The sequence below is a fragment of the Saccoglossus kowalevskii genome, chromosome 12, assembly GCF_978046115.1.
Source record: "Saccoglossus kowalevskii chromosome 12, keSacKowa6.1, whole genome shotgun sequence".
NCBI classification, from domain to species: Eukaryota; Metazoa; Hemichordata; class Enteropneusta; family Harrimaniidae; genus Saccoglossus; species Saccoglossus kowalevskii.
The window spans coordinates 23,181,312-23,199,108 of record NC_140652.1 but is presented as its reverse complement, the minus strand read 5'-3'; the positions used below and the strand labels follow the sequence as shown (position 1 = coordinate 23,199,108).

At 35.4% G+C, this 17,797-nt stretch overlaps 1 long non-coding RNA gene across 1 annotated transcript; it reads right to left on the bottom strand.

Annotated features, from left to right (window-relative positions):
• Positions 1-11,577: 11,577 nt before the first annotated feature.
• On the bottom strand, positions 11,578-17,360 carry LOC144341628 (uncharacterized). Its single transcript, XR_013418590.1, has 3 exons — positions 17,337-17,360; positions 12,831-12,868; positions 11,578-11,654 (listed from the first exon to the last, which is right to left on the bottom strand). It is a non-coding gene; the product is annotated as an uncharacterized LOC144341628 (long non-coding RNA).
• Positions 17,361-17,797: the final 437 nt, after the last annotated feature.

Genomic DNA, 17,797 nt, shown 5'->3' with positions numbered 1-17,797 from the left:
TTGGAAAGCTTATTGTATGAATTTTAAAATTGTGTAAGTATTTCTTATGGACACTGTAGTTTGAAATATGCACAAAAATGTGTATTTTTGATTTTTTTTAAAATTAGCTCCTAAACCATGCTTCTGTTTCCTGTCAAAATTGGTTTACGGATACATCTGTTTACTATGAAGAAAGTGCCGTCTTGAAAACTGTCTGTTTTTAGTCGGCGAGAGTCGTGAACTCTCGCGAAATGCGTAATTTTGTTGACGAGTTGCCTACGGTATTCCATGGGTATTCTAAATGGCCGTTGCTTGCTGATCACGAGTTCCCGTGTATAGATGATTTGGTCGATGTTTTTTTTCCGGATTTTGATGACGGTGGAAATGATAGTGAAGAAGATCCAAACGCAGTAGACACGGCAATTCATGTTAACAACTATGTGTGTGTGATTCAGAGCCCGGGCATCAACATCGAAAATAACGAAGATTTGCGTTTTCTTGATCGTCACGTAAAAGAAACCCTTTGAAACGCTAACAAAAAAACAAAAATAGTGAAAATAAAATAATAAAGACAATCGTGCCTCATTTATACACAAGCATTAGAGTTATTTTGTTGAAATTATTAATAAAAACAGGGTATAACTTAGGTAGACGTGCATTCAGGCTGAAAGACTGGACGTGTAGTCAAGATGGCGACAGACGTGAAAACGGAAGACGGAATGAAAGTCTATTAAAAAAATGCGAGACAGAACAATAAAAACCAAGTGTAGTCGGTGAAAATAACAAAATTTGAAGATTCATGCATCATGAAAACAATAATATTCGTGTATTTTGTCGAATACGGGGTACAAACTTACACATGCATTCCGTTTGAAAGAGTGTGAATAAGTAGTCAAGATGACGACAGACATAAAAACGGACGGATTGAAAGTTAATTTCAAAATAAGTGCAAAACAGAGAACAACAAAAAATGAGCACAGTCGGTGGAAAATAGCATAATAAGAAGATTCATGCATCATGAAAGCTAAAATATTCGAGTATTTTGTCGAAACGGGGTACAACCTTAGACATGAATTCCGGTTGAAAGAGTGTGCGCTATAGTCAAGATGGTGAAAGACGAGAGAACTTACGGATTCAAAGTCTGTTTGAAAAAACAAAATGCGTGGCAGAGAAAAATAAAAAACGAGCATAGTCGGTAAACAATAATATAAGATTCATGCATCATGAAAACAAAAATATTCAAATATTTTGTCGAAAACGGGGTACAGACTGAATATAGCATGTACGGAAACATTACTGCCGTCTGAAACAAAATTTCATTCAATTAAACAGGAACATATATATTAAGTCATATTTTTTTACTAGTGAACCACGTTCACGAGAACATCTGATAACTATTGTGTGTTCGGAAGATGCGTATTGCGGAAAGAAAACGACTCGTTTGGGGAAAGATACTTGTAGTTCGATACGAAAGTAGTGATATCGCATCGAAGTAAATATTACGTCATTGTTTACTTGCTCATCATAATATTCCAGCGCAGCTTACGTTAGGCTTACGGCGTTTGACATTGTGTTACTATACTACAATACTGTCTATGGTTAAACAGGGCCCAAATTGATAGGGAGTAAAACACGGAAGTGGGAGAGCTGTCCATGCTTTGACCAATCACACAAGAGCTCACAAACACCAACGAAATATTTGTTGTTGTACTTAACAAAGGAATTTGGCACTAAAAACAATGGAACGTTTATAGGCTTAACATTGGATTTAGATCGTGTTATAATCCAAATCCCCTACTAAGACTTGTAAGCACCAATTTTTATACTGTTCAAAGTGTTGCGATGATAAAAACTTTTTCAATACATATTTCTGCTGGAAGTCCTTTTCAATGTGTGGTCAGTGAAATCGCGTTATTAAAACATGTCTTTGGTTGAGACTTTTTTCTACGTGTCGTGATTATAAACTTTACAAAATGTGTATCTAGTAAAAACACTTTTAATAGTGTTGTGATAATAAACACGTTTTATACATGTTCCTGGTGGAAACACTTTAGAAATGTGTGACCAGTAAAAACACTTTTAAAAGTGTTGTGATAATAAGCATTATATATATATGTTTCTGGTGGAAATACTTTTAAAAACGTGTTTATAATGTGTTATGGGGAAAACATCCGTGAAATGTTCCACCAAAAGTGTTTAAATAATATACACTTCTCGCAATTATGCAGATTATAAACACTTGAAGTGTTTTTAAAGTGGGGACAAGCTTATAAACACTTTAAATGTTTTATCACAAAACAGTAAAAATGTTTTACTTTAAAACAGTAGTGTTGTAAAATAACTCATTTACGATTTTGAGAAAAACACTTAATGTGTTTAATTATAGATCACTTAACGTGAATTTAAAGTGGAGATAAAAAAAATGTGTCATATTTTAAAACACATAGATCTACAGTGTGGACTTACATAGTGACGACATGTTAAATTTCAATATGGATGAAATATGGTTGGATTAAAACGCAACTCTGTACAGGGTTGCATTTTAATTGGATTGTCTGCGCACATAATGATGTATATCATAACATTGTTCTTTTTTGCTCAAGTTGTTTTAAATCTGTGTGTGTTGTTAAAGGGAAATCTTCACAATAGTGATCCCACACACCCACGCACGCACACACTTGTATGCAAGTGTAACGTAAATGGAGCGAATAATTTCAATCAAGTTGCAAGACATTATATTCTATTTAATCGAAATTAAAACAACGAATATTTCTCAAGATAATTAAACAGTACAGTATATCACTAACAGGTATTATGTATCAGTGTGAATTTTAGAATAATCATTTACTCATATTTAGTGTAATATATACTGTAGCAGTAGTAATATATATAGTAGTAATATCTACAGTAGGTTTAACAAACTATACAAAATAGTATTTTCTAGGTTTAACTACGAAATCAAGATATTAATTACTAGGTTTAACAAACTGTACTATACTATACTATACTACGTAATCAAAGTAGTATTCTCTAGGTTTAACAAACTATACCACACTACGTAATCAAAATACGATTTTCTAAGTTTAAAAAAAACTATACTAACATAATTATAACAGTATTTTCCAGGTTCAACAAATATACTACAACACGATATCAAAATAGTATTTTCTAGGTTTAACAAACCATACTTTACTACGTAATCAAAATAGTAATGTCCAGGTTTAACAAACTATACTACGTAATAAAAATAGTAGTCCCCAGGTTTATCAAACTATAAACTACTACATAATCAAAAAAGTATTCTCAAGGTTTAACAAACTATCCTACGTAATCAAAATAGTAGTCCCCAGGTTTAACAAACTATACTCTACTACGTAATCAAAATAGTATTTTCTAGGTTTAACAAACAATACACTACATAATCAAAATAGTATTCTCTAGGTTTAACAAACAATACTCTACTACGTAATCAAAATAGTAATGCCTAGGTTTAACAAACTATACTCTACTACGTAATCAAAACAGTATTCTCCAGGTTTAACAAACTATACTACGTAATCAAAATAGTATTTTCTAAGTTAAACAAACAATACTCTACTACGTAATTAAATAGTATTTTCTAGGTTTAACAAACTATACTACACAACATATACTCTACTACACTTACTACACTTTCTAATCAAATACTATTTTAAAAGGCTACATCACCCATTGAAAATAGTTTCAGAGCATCGATGATACGGGCATTCGATTCAGTGACACTTTGCAACGTGGAGTTTATAAAATGCGATCAAAATAACATTCTCATGAATACTTTACAAGCACTATCAAATCTCACCTGCAATTACTTTTGCAGAATTACGTGTATATGCGAAAAATGGTATAATCAAACCCGCACTGTATAATGCAATATGTATATATCATTAACAAGTATCACGTTTAATTGTGGTGAGTAAAAATCAAAAGTATGTTTGAATTGTATAATAATCATTCTCTCTGTTCTGTTCTGCTCAAGACTCGTATTTCGTGAGATTATCTACAGTAGTTTGTTTAGAACATAAAGAGTGATATCAGAAATGTTTCTGAATATTTTGTTTTTGTCTATAAAAATTAGTATGTTTTAGTACAAACATACGAACAGCACCCTTTGTAAATTTATTGATAGCTTAATTTGAATGTGGACTATATACAATTTCAGTAACTTAACTATTGTACTATATTTGTCAATGTGTTATTAGGTACAATTACAGTTCATTTAAATAAGCTTATAACACGTACAAATGTACATAAACTACATATGAGATTTTTTTGATCAGTTTTGTCGTCATCAGAGCTCAGCAGATGTAGATTTGATGATTTTCGCCTCAGTTGAAGTGTACGATGCCATTGGACAAATCAACATTTGTAGTTTCAATCTCCATAATTTCACTCTTTCTAGGCTCAGTTATATCAAACAAGTGTGTTCAAGCAATGGGCTTTCATGCAGCTCCCAACAATATCAACGCCAACATTATCGACATTGCTATTTGCATTTAGACTGTTTCCATTAGTCTCATCTTCTATTTTTAACTCATTTGTTTTCGCATCTCTGTCCCCTGACTTATCATTGGCCGTACATACAGGTACTTTAGATTTATCATATTTTTTCGCACAATCCATGCAAAGACACAGGTTGTCATGCGTTGTGGGTACATGATAATTTTCATTTTTACTTAATGGTGGTAAATCTGTACGCGATTTCGTTGCCAATCGATTACCTTTTTTCACATTTGTGGATTTAGTTTGGCGAGTTTGAATTATATTTTTATCATTATCCTCTGAACGATCATTGTTAACTGCGTCCATGTTCCGATTTTCGATATGCCTATCGGATTTAATAGTGTGTTGTCTCTCGAGTAAGTTATCATGAAGGCCATGTTGTGTTACAAGTTCAACGTCGGTACTGTAGTATGACGGACGGCACATCATGGAGTATATTTGCGGTGTGACTGCACATTCAGCATCACCAACATTGGATGTATTATATACTTCAACAAATGTGTCAAGAAGGGCAACAACATCATGCCTTTCAATCCGTTCAAATATCTGGCGAAGTTCTGCAATGTGGTGTAAGGAAAACGCATAGCGATTTAATTGCCAAATACTGAGCAACTCAAAAGTTGGACTTCTAGTTGACTTAAGATCTTCTAAAAGTATACGATCGCTTGATATTAAGTGGTGTCCATTGACAGTGATATGGTCTGACAGTAGTCGCCAGTCATTACCAGCAGGATGTCTAGGATCCATAAGCTGGCATATAGCTAGACAGAGGCCGCGAGGTAAGGCAGGCATCATGCGTTGTTCTGTTTTGGGCTCAAAATATTCATTACTAAGCTGTTTCGCATTCTAGAATTAAAATAATGATATATACAAAATATACATGTAAACACATGGTAATAAAATTAGGAATAAATCCAATATCGCTCATCATACAAACATCGGAATTGTACATTTTGTGCGCGTGTGGCCTCTTAAGGTAGCGGGACTATTATTTGCATACTTGTTTTCATCTTCTAATTGTGACCAAACGACTACAAATAGACCCAGGAAAGTATATATTTTTGGAATCGCCAGACTTGAAGCTTTTCAAATGTGTGTTTGCCATGCCCGTAACTGCATTCTACGGTGCGTTACTCAATCAAAAGGGAAAAAATACTTTTTTTGTAAAAAAAATAATTACTCATTTATGCTGGTGATAAGAAGGTTTTTTTCACTTTTCCTAGTTGTTCAATAGTCTGGTAAATTGAATGTGTCTGGTCAGTTTTATTCAAGCAGCGCGTTTTGAAAAGTAGTGTCCTGAATTTTAATTTCTGTTTTAGTCGCATTTCCCCCAACTCAAACCACAACACATTGGTAAATAATCCATGAAATAGTTTGTCTGGACACATTCAAGTTCCACTCATTGTCACCTTAAAGCTGTGAAAATTTGGTGTTAATCCGACGACAATAAGCATACGTTATTTTTTGTTAAAGACCTTGTATTTTGAAAAACATAAACTCCTAGAAAACGTCCATGAAGTCACAGCAAAGATTTTCAAGCTTGTTTATCGGCACAAACGATTTGTTTTTCCTTCAAGGTCTGTTTTAACATGTGTAGGGGGCATCCAAATGTGTAAGGCTATTGGAAACCAAAAAATAAAGGAATGGGATAGCTATAATTCGATAAAATCGGCAGATGAAAACACCAAAATCAATGATTGTTTTCAGTGGCTGTGTGACCTTGTGTCTGATACATTCATATGCAAATGACTAATCTGTGAAATAAACAGAGGCGGAGACAAACCACTCAAATGTTTGGAAACACTCATTGTGTGTCAGATAGCTACTGATAACACATCCTAACATTGCTTTGTCTTGAGTTAATCTTTCAAACTTATAGGCACACAGATTAAACCTGTGTTGTAGATTTTGGTAAACACTACTGAAGCTGCCTTGCTTCCCTTCAGAAAATCAACATTTTAACCAACTTACATGACATTCTAGGTTACGTTGACTTTATCAGATGAAAGTTTATAGTGCATTTCATCAATTAATAAATAAATGTGAAAATCGTAATTTTCAACACAAATAATAGTCTCGCTACCTTAACACGTTTCATATCAAATAACTGAAAAAAAACTAATAACAGTTCACCACCATCGTTGAATGATTTTACTAATGCTAATGGGTATCAATAAATTTATAATTTACTTTTATTTAAAGTTTTTCACTTAAGAATTCTGCAATGGATTCATCAGAGAAACAAGTCCAGTGCGCTACCAAATTTGGAGAATTAGAGGAGGCGAAGCCTGAATATGATAGTTAGCAGATTTTGAATAAAAGGCATATTGCTGAGTAGGCAACTGCATTGGCATTTGATAAGATAATTATAAAATGATATTTTTGAATTATGTACATTGAATAACTATAACAACAACACTCACTATAAACAAAGATACAGTATTAACTGTGATTTGTTTACGAACCTGTGGAACTTGTTCAGATATTTGAAGTGTAAATTCGGGTTCGTCGGCTTGAGAGACATATATGTTAATTTTGAACTTTTTACAGTTATCTCGCATTGAGAAACACACTTGGTTCTTTGGAATTTGATTATTCATAAGACGCTTATATGGAAAAATCTGCAAAACACAACATACTGATTTAGTAATTCAATAATTAGTACACTGACCTACATATTAGAATAAAGCAAATGAAAACAACAATCAGCCGCATTCAAAAGTTACTAGAATCATTGAATAACAATCTATCCACTAAATCAATTGCATATCTTATAATAACATTAAGCATGTTGAATGATTGACAGCTCAAGTCAATGTAGAACGATTACGTTCACCATGTATGGTAAAGTAGGCATATTTATTGTAATAAATATACGGTCACAAAAGTAATGTATCACAATATCGAATGCTGGACATGCTCTCCAATCGACCAAACCCACAATCCACCATTTGGCAATTTTAGGTTTTATCATGATGAATAAAATAACTTACCAAGTTCTCATTCTTGGGATCCCTCGCATCTCTTTCTTCAATTCGCACAACAACATCTTGTTTATCTTCAACAAAAAGTGTGTCATCACCAAGAAAAACACCGTGCAAGTCAATTTCGTTTTTCACAACTTCCTGTTGACCAAATATGAACAAACGTGTGCAAATTGCCGTTGATTTAATATTAACACTTGCGAGGATGAACAAAATACACTCTCCCAAATCATGGCGACCATAAAAGCTAACCAAGAGAACATATTTTTGTTTATTGAAACTTCTCATGCGATGTTGCACTCTTTAATCACACTAAATCATACAACAATGAAAACAATACACCGTCAATCCAACCTTTTTTTTACTAGGTAAATCGTCAATAATCCACACACGCAACTTCACTTCATCTTCATCTCTAAGATCTGCATAAACCAAGACTCTCATTTTTTTTCCTTCATCCGACTCTCCGTTTGTCGTGTAACGTGTGAAGTGGTCCAGGAACATTATGCAGTGATTACCCTTAACAATCATGGGGAATTGATCATCCATTGTTGACATGTCTTTGAAGTTCATTATCTCGCCAGGTTTTGTATTGGACATTAATGGTGTGATATGGGACCTTTCGCTTTTTGCTGAGTGTGGAAGTGTAAGAATAACTCGTTCCTGGAATTGTGTATTGTGTGGATGACAAGTCACCACTGGGCTAAGTAATGTCTCGTTGACATCCAATTTTGACATGTCATCTTCTCCACAGGTTAAGTCTATGCTAACCTCTTGCTTAATTCCATCTGCTATGGCGCCTGGTGGGACAAATAGGCTTACTCCGCTGCCTCTGATGCGTAGGTGTCCACCTCTATGGTCAAATATACCAGTTGCAAATCTCCCAGTACTGTAATTTGCAGGCCAGTCGTTGATAAACGTCAAAGATTGCAATTCTGTCTCAGCATATGTTACATCGGGATATAATTCTTGAGAATATGCATATAAATCTGAAATACTCCATATTGGTAGTGGTGGGAGTGGCCGTTTTTTCCTAATGTTGTACATCTCTGTGTAGAATAACGTATTTTCGAATGGCTCTTCGATCTGTAAAATAAAAGTAACTTTTCCAGTTATTTCTAAAAACAACCACCGAAAGCTTTTCCTTGAAATTGTTTCAAGACTACACATGAGTTTGTGACTGTTTAATAGCGCCGTCGTCACCAACTTTACATTTTCGACTTCTTAAAAACCACAAACGGTATAGCTGTGAAACTTTCTAGGATTTGTTCATTTTGTGTGGATATGTTCAATTGTCTTATTTATAGCGAATATTTTTGTCATTTTTGGTCAAAATGTTTTTCGACTTCATCTTTAAAACCGCTTTGATACTTAGTATGTTGGTACCTTGGGTGGACCTTTTTGTGAAAAATTATATTTTCGACTTCCCCTTGAAAACTGCTTGTCTGATTGCTTTGATATTGTACATGTAGGTACATCAGGTGGACCTCTCTTAGATTTGTTCATTTCGTGATGATATCTTTAATTCTCAAATTTACATGAATATTTTTGTCATTTTTGGTAAAAAGTGATATTTTCGACTTCTTGTTAAAAACGTAAGGTCAAATTGCTTCGATATTACATATCTAGGTACGACATGTGGTTCTCTCCCAGATTTGTTCATTGCGTGATGATATGTTTTAATTCTCTAAATTTCATGGATATTGTTGTCATTTTTGGTAAAAAGTAAAAAACGCAAGTCTAATTGCTTTGATATTATATAAACTACATAGGTACTACAGGTAGATCTCTCTCAGATTTGTTCATATCGTGATTATTTTGTTCTTCGATATATATTTTTGATAAAAAGTTATATTTTCGATTTTTTGTTGAAAACAGCAAGTCCAATTGCTTTAAAACTATACATATTGTTCATCTTCTGGTGATATCTTCAGTTCTTTAAATGAAATATGCTTTGATAACAGTGGAGCTATCTCAGCCGACAGGCTGCTAATTATACTAGATACAATTCCTCAGGGATTGACAGTTGGACATTCTTAGACGATGGCAGAATTGGAAAAAAAATATTTGCAAAAAAAAATTGGCCTAAATCTCATGGATAAAATCTTCTACGTTACAGCAAATCGTGGAAAAAAAACTAAGTGAACTAAAAAAATGTTGTCCCTCTCAGAGTTTTTAATAGTCCACTCCAAACTTGCTGGGTGTCAGGCCTGGCAATAATTGCCACCATTTGTTTTCAGTCAGTCTCGTTTGATGGCATACCGGTTGTTATGGGCTCACAGAGGAGAAAGACTTAAATTTAATCGTCGTGTAATACCCTCATGCATTGTGACGTTGATTCGAAATAGGTTCCCAGTAGAGAGTGGACATTATATTGGGTATAAAAGAATCCAAAGTTTAATTGATTTCCAAGTATTACGCCCTCCCTTTTAGGCTTAAAGGGTTTAAATACATACGCAATTTACATAGGAAGGGGAATATTATGCGACTTTTTTAGGTGGAGAAATAAAGAAATATTTAATACATATATTGCATGCACGAATTGTTACATTCTTCACAAGTAGAGCAGCCTGATTGAATATACCTGGTGTGAGATGTGTCACCAAATACTATGGTACCGAAGATTAATGATTTCAATATCTTTTTGGCCAGTGAAAAGAACTCACAACAAGTGTGATCTATACATGTCATACAAATTACAGTTTGGCATCCCCATTCACTTTGTATGAATTATTTTGGATTTAATACATATATATATAGACCTTTTGACAATATGACACAATCACAGCCTGAAATTTTGTATGTATTTACCCTACGCTTCCTTTCAATTACACACTCCAAAATATCAAATTTAAAGTTTTTTTTTCAAAGATTGACTTGTGGTAAATATTTTCATACCGCAACTCTGCTTGTCCAGTGATATACTTCCAGTGCCCTGTGCGACAAAATTGATTTAAATGCTCAATATCTTTGAGTAATCTCTTATCAAGTACCACCTCCTTCACTGCTCGATAAGCTAGTGAATCTACCTTTGCGTCTGGATAACTTGTCACGTCAACACTTATGAAAGAGTTGCCATGCCGAGAGTGATTGTTACAAACATGCAATAATATTGATTTCCACTAACTAGTACCACATCAATTTCTCGCACAAAACCATAAATGATGCCCAACAGATTTATCCCAATCCAATAAACCTTTACAGCTTTTATGTTTCCCTCTGTCAGCCAGTTTCTTGTTAACAGACTTAGCAAGATGCCAGACATCAAATTGATGTGGAATCTTTTTTTCTAATAACACTCCTGATTGACACATGTCTATCTGTAGCTAAAGTGCTTGGCCTGGCATCATTAGAAATTATGTTATTCATAATATGCTTAAAACCTTCCTTCTACATTGCAACAGATGATGCAGCCTGGCTCACCTGCACAACAGAAAAATCAACCAATTTGTTTGATTTTGTTTCCATTATTGTATGTAAGTAGCATACCATGCATTATAACAGGTGAATAACATCTCCCATCCTCAATCATGGTACATGGTTAACCCTGTATTAATCTAAAGACATTGTGTTACTCTTCTATTCAGGTGGTTTCAATTTCATGAATAAGGTATTTATTCTGAATTTCTCGATACTTGGTTTTGTCAATAAATTCAAAATTCAAATCAAATGTTCTTCAAAATGACATACATGCTGAAATGTCTGTTCGCTGTGAAGAATGGCACCATCAATAAATTAATATTATTATTGATATGATTTTAACTGGGTCGCTCTGTATCTCGACACTAACATATTTCTGTAATATTAAAAACACAATTTTCTAAATATTTGAAAAACTAAATGAACATTAACAATTCTGTTATTTACTTCAAGTACCCATTTTCAGAGCCAAAGTTTATAAAATGGTCTATACATGTATAATTAATATAGATTATATATAAGGGTACCAGGCAAACCCATTTCTGAGGTTAAGCCCTGTATTAATGTCAATATGACGGTAGTGCAAAATGTTCTGAGGGTATCCAATAATGCATTGGATTAATTAAAATTATGAAAGACACGTACCTGTTTAACATTTTCAGTGCTTAATTTTTCGGGCACAATATTTCCTAGGTGAGTATCATCAAACTGCTCTGGAATGGCATTGGCTTCCTGAAAATCAAAAACTGAAACTCTATTGTCATTGTTTTCAAGAGGCCGGCCAGGACGCTACCCATTTACATTGTAATAATGGATAAAAAGTACAATTTTTTTGCTATTTTGCTATGCTTGAAAATTACGCTCGGGAACTGTTTTTCATGAAAACAAATGACACGCAATTTAAAGATACAGTTCTTTACTCCATTTCACAAAAATTACATTTCATTGACGATTATAGGGAGTTGCATCTCTGAACGTTGATGAATGTGTACACAGCCTTCGTGGGATATTTTGTTTTCATTCTAACTTTGTAACCCGTACGAATGTTGTGCAGCCATCTTGTAGCAACACTGTGGTTTTCAACAGATTTAGTTGGATTGGGAAATGTAAAAAAAAAACTCTTCCCTGAAGTTTTACCGATCTTATTACTAAACCCATAAGCCTGAAATTCAACCATGACTACAGTGAGTGTCGTCCGCTGCTACACTGAACGCAGTTGGTTGTGTAGTCATTTCCGGTATACTGTGAAATATTTCAGGAGGTGCCGCTAAATGAAATTTTCAAAAAATAATGCAATTCGTCTTTATTTAATGAATTATGAATCTATTGAAGTATTCGATCTGTAAACACTAAATTTGTGGGTGACCTTTCCATTTAATAATTATATAAAAATTCCGAGAAGCATTTTCCTACATAGGTGTATCGCAATTCAGTATATACGAATAGTCCTCAATATGATCTTTCTCATTTCTAATGCAGTGTAAAAAAATGAAAATATTTTTATAAATCATTTTTTCCAGATTGACTTAAGCAATTGAGATGAAATTTGCTGTATATGTTCTTCACACAAAGCCCTATAAAATGACTTAAGATTTTCTGAGGAATACTGTAGCCCTTGACACACAGCTACTACCCCCAAAGATCTGATGCACAGAATGGTATGAAATTGAAAATTTCACTTTAAATCCAAGATGACGGCCCATATGAGTTTTCAATCATTGGGCTCGAAACCTTAATAATAAACACGGCAATAACAAAAGGTTTTCACCTCAATATAACTCGGAACCCTAATACACACAGCAATAACAAAATAATAACATGAATAAAGAAAACTTTTCAGAGTGAACAATAAAAGGTACACTAAATTATTACTTTGATATCGAGAAGAAGATAATTGGTTATACTTACACGTCCTGTCTGCACAATATGATCTTCGTCGTGGATAGCTAGAAGTTAATAAGGACTTATCAATCTCCATTTTGACAAATGTCAACAAATGAGACAATGTGTATGAATTGTGTTAAAGTACTGGTAATTCAAACATTGAGGACATTGCAGGTAAAAATAACTCTTTTTTTCTAGCAAGTTATAAAGCTCACGATAAAAATAATCAATGTTCTAAAGAACAATTATACCAAATGATATGATTCAACCAATAACAGCATAAATAAAAAACAAAATAAACATAAACTCGGTGTTACTTTTACAAACACAACTGTTACAATATTGTGTTGACGATGTACGCTAAATACATTTGCGCTGTACGTTTCCTAAATGATGGCATGCGTTCTGAAAATGATTATAAACTTATCATTTGTCGATGCGCCTACACTGCTCCTATCATTGACCCACAATGCCTGTGGTCTACATAATTCAAAATAATGTTATTATTTATAATATATTCTTCATTGGGATTGAATGTGAACTGACATCTACTATAATGTTACGTTGCATTGTATCGCTTTTAATATTTAATTTTGAATATTCAGGCTCATGATGTAACCTGGTGCAAATGTTATCTCATAAAAATTAATATGAAATCAGTGTATCTTTCATTCAAGCAGCAGCAGCAACATCAACAGGAAAATAATGATGTGTAAATTATGCTAACAATATGGTAATGTGTACGTTGGATGCCCGATAGAATCAGCTTGTCAACATTAGTTGACAGATAAGGTGACACACCTGGATATGGAGTCTGTTTTTTCTCCTGTGACCATGATTATAATTAATCTGCATGATTATATTATGTTATCTTTTGTATTTTTTTAATTTGCATATTAAAATCCAAAATGACTATCATAATACCCTGGAACTCATTTGCATAATTATAATTTGCATAAAAATAATTATCAGTTTGCTGTGGAATTATCAAGAGCTGGGCGCATTTATTACTCTTCACTTCGTCATAGGTCTGGGCGTATTGGTTTATTTTGATGTGTGACAAAGTGTGAAAAGTTCTCAACAGCCAGAACCAACTACGTTTGTGTGGGTTATCCGCGTTTCAGGTCGCTTGTCTTTCCTCCTGTTAAATATATTTTTCAGAAGATCATTTCTACAAAATCTTTCTGTGTTAAAATTTACTAAGCTACAATCTTATGCTTTTCTGTACTTAATTTTAAAATACGTGAAGAATAGCTAAACTATTTATTGAAGTAAATACCTATGAAACCTTATTTAATACTTATAACCATAACTCAAGTTAGCATTCTCATATCTAAATCTAAGCAGAACCGGGAGAATTGATAATCAAGATTTAGTCCAGTCATTCAAGCAAAACAGGGAGCCAACCCGTCGCAAATTGCAACAGAAATAACTTTTTCACAGTGCTTCTCGAAAAGGTGTCTAGATTGACATACTAAAAGTCTAGGTAAATCTAGGCTTCCGAAATATACCTACTTTGTATATATTCAAAATGACCGTTTTCCACACTTTTACAACATGGAATTATGACTATTTGGACATATCTTTAATTCTAGATGAGGTATTTTAAAGTCATGATGCTATGGTACTGTTTTGAGTCAGAGAAGTATGAGAGTGCCAAATGTGTTGATTGGGTGGATGAAAATTAGCATAAATTCAATATGGCTGCGATAATATAATTATTTAATGTAACTTCTCTTCCGGCTTCTCTTCCATGTGACATAATTAATAAGTTTAAGATGCTAGAATACAATTTTAAACAGATTCGTTCAGTACAGAAAAGATGTAAATAAATTGTTTCCTGGGTAGACTGATGCTTCATCTGCATAAATCCAACATGGCCGTCGCATCTAAAAGACAAATTAGTGGAATGGAACAAATGGTTGGATCTACAAATTTGCTATACTATATATATAATAGACCATTTAAACGCAAGTTTTCAACTCTATAAACTATATTTTTTATTTAACAAACTGTATTAAATAGTTATAATTCTGTCCAAAAGTCTGTTTGATTAATGCAATTGCTAATCTTTATTGCTATCTTCATCAGATATCTGAACTACATTTGTGCATCCATATCCTCGACATTGACCATAAACTGCAGAACATTCAAGGTTGTGATTTCTGCAGGTACATCTGAGACTGTGACAGTCTGTGCAGCAGTTGCATTGTACTATCCTCTGGAGAAATTCAGGTGCTGCCTCCTTGTCAGTCATTACAGGAATGACGATCGGTTGTGAATCGCGTCCTGGGATTTGCTTCCTGGCGAGAAACCCGATTCGATTCATTATCACGACTTGATTGTTCATAAAGGCAACACACCTGTCCGAGAAGGACAGGGCCCCTAGTTCAGCCCGACGCCTACCAGAGGCGAGGGTGAGAAGGAAGACTGTTTTCCACATCAAAAGTTTGAGTGGTGCTGATCGGAGTGGCTCAAAGGGCAGTCTGCTTAGAGTGGCCAATACAACCGATAAGTTCCAATTGGTTGGTTCCCTCGTTTGGGGTCTAGGCCTCTGATTAAATAGTAAACTCTTAATGGTAGGACAACCGGCTAGCCTCGTCCACAGAGATTCTCAATGGTGGGTGGCAAGGCTGACCAAACAATCGGACAAAAGGACAAGTCCATTTCGCTCAAACGATGGACGAAAAGTCTGGCCAACAAAGGGATGTTGTCCATGTGAAGCCAGACTTTGTAGTCTCGAACTATGGGTAGAAAATGAAGTAGTGCTAAGCGCACTTTTTTTCAGTTTGAGCCATTTGATATGGCAGTCCTGAATCTAACCCAGGGGCCATATTTTCCATTGGGCTTGTTCGTCCAATAGGTGCCCTTCCCAACATGTGAGGAAGGCATCCGTTTCCAGAGTCATAGCCGTGGCGAGTGGGTCCAAGGGGACCCCCTGCCTGAGGTTGGCAATTGCTGACCACCAGGGCAAGGCATCCCTCGCTTGGTCCGAGATTGTTACTCGACTCTCCAGTTCCTGTAAGAGAGCCTGGTGTTGCAACAAAAGTGTGCTGTAACAGGGGGTTGCGTAACGCGGCCTAGGGTAACTACCCTGTGAACCTCTGACATCAATTAGATGATCCACATTAGTTCTCGGAGGGACACAGAGGGAGCACTGACTAGACGTTCAGCTAGGTTGTTTAGGCTACGGGCTCGCGGCGACCATACCAAGCCCACTCCCGTGTCGAACTCCCTGGCCAAAAACACCAACTGTGTTGGCTGAGGGAGGAACTTGCTCGATTTACTAGGAGGCACAACTGGTCTATAAAATCTGTTGTTAGCCTTACTGTTTGACTAACCACCCCTTGTTGGGTTTCGTAGCAACCAACCATCTATGTACACGTTGATGTGTACCGATGTGATGTATAACGCACTCAACTACTTGGCCCAACAGGGTGAATCGAGGGAGTCGCTGGCTCACTTGGTGTACCAATATGTTTGGGTAAGTATCACTCAAATCTAGCGAGGCTAACCAGTATAAACAGAGCACAGAGAATAATATGGTGCTCGGCGTTTCCAGGAAGCTCATACTGATTTTGTCTGCTTAAGTCCAGAACGGGGCACAGCCACCTGTAGTCTCAGTTGTAGTCTTTGGAACCACCAATACTTGCGAGTAGAAGCCTGGACGCTGGGTCCCCTATCCTGTGTATAATGCCCTTTGTAAACAAATTATCTACCTCCTGTCGGATTGCTCCCGCTTTGCGGGGGTCCCCTGGTAGTGCCCAAAACGGGGGCTGGTGCCAGGGGAGGAGATTGCAGCAGGATCGTGTAACCGTGTATCACCACCTGGAGAGTCCAGGATTCGATTATGCGCTTCCTCCGAACCGGAATACACTGGCATATGCAACAGAAATGTGTGGGTTCAGCAGTTCCACATCGACATGATCTCTCCTCTGCCAAGGTGGGACCCCGCGAGGCCTATAGAAGTCGATATGTACCGACTCTGCCTCCCGCCGAACATATGCCCATCCCCCTTGTCGCAAATGGAAGCATCAAACCTGATTCCCCTGCGTGCTGGGAAGGGAAACCCTAAGGAAGAGTGGGCACCACCTTGTCCCTTCTTCCTTGGGGTGCGTCGCTACATTTCAATCAAATTATTCAATCAAATATTTCACAATCACATACATTCACACACCAAACCATATCGCAGCAACTTGAATATCTAAAAATGTAATCTAGAATTAAAGATATGTCCTAAACGGCCATTTTGAATATATACAAATTATGTATATTTCTGAAGCCTAGCCTTTTCCTAGACTTTTAATGTCAATCTAGGCCTCTCCCCGGAATGTATTGTGAATAATTTATTTCTGTTACAATTTGTGATGGGTCAAACCATAAATTGACTGGACTAAATCGCATAATTCTCAGTTTTTAAGTTAATTTGACCCCACTCTGTTACAATTCTCACAACTATACTTTAAATGAGCTTTGTCACACGTAATTTCCGTGTGCTTATTAATCAAATGCTACTCGAGACATATTTACCTTCATCACCATCACCAAGCCCAGAGTCTGAAAAAAAGATGTTATATAATAGTTGTAACATTTATTGTATAAACTGCAATCAACGTAAGCTGAAAATTAATTACAGATTACAACTATAACCTAAATATTTTCAGTTGGTTTAAGCTATATAATATCAAAACAACAAGACTAGTTGCACTTTTATAACATTAGTTTTGAATGTATGTCAACCAGTTAAACAGTCACCAAAATTTTCTTTACTCTTTCTGTCTTTTTTCTCACCTAAAGATTGTCCTGAAGTACGATTGGTAGTCTTGTCAGTGCTTGGATCATGTTTTCGACGAATAGGTCCATGAGTCATGTGAACAGGTGTATGCTTAGTATACTTATTATATTGAACTGCTGCGTTTTTAGTATCCACGTTAACACTAACGTTTCTGTCAACGTGAACAGCTATACGCTCTGGATAATTTTCATCATCT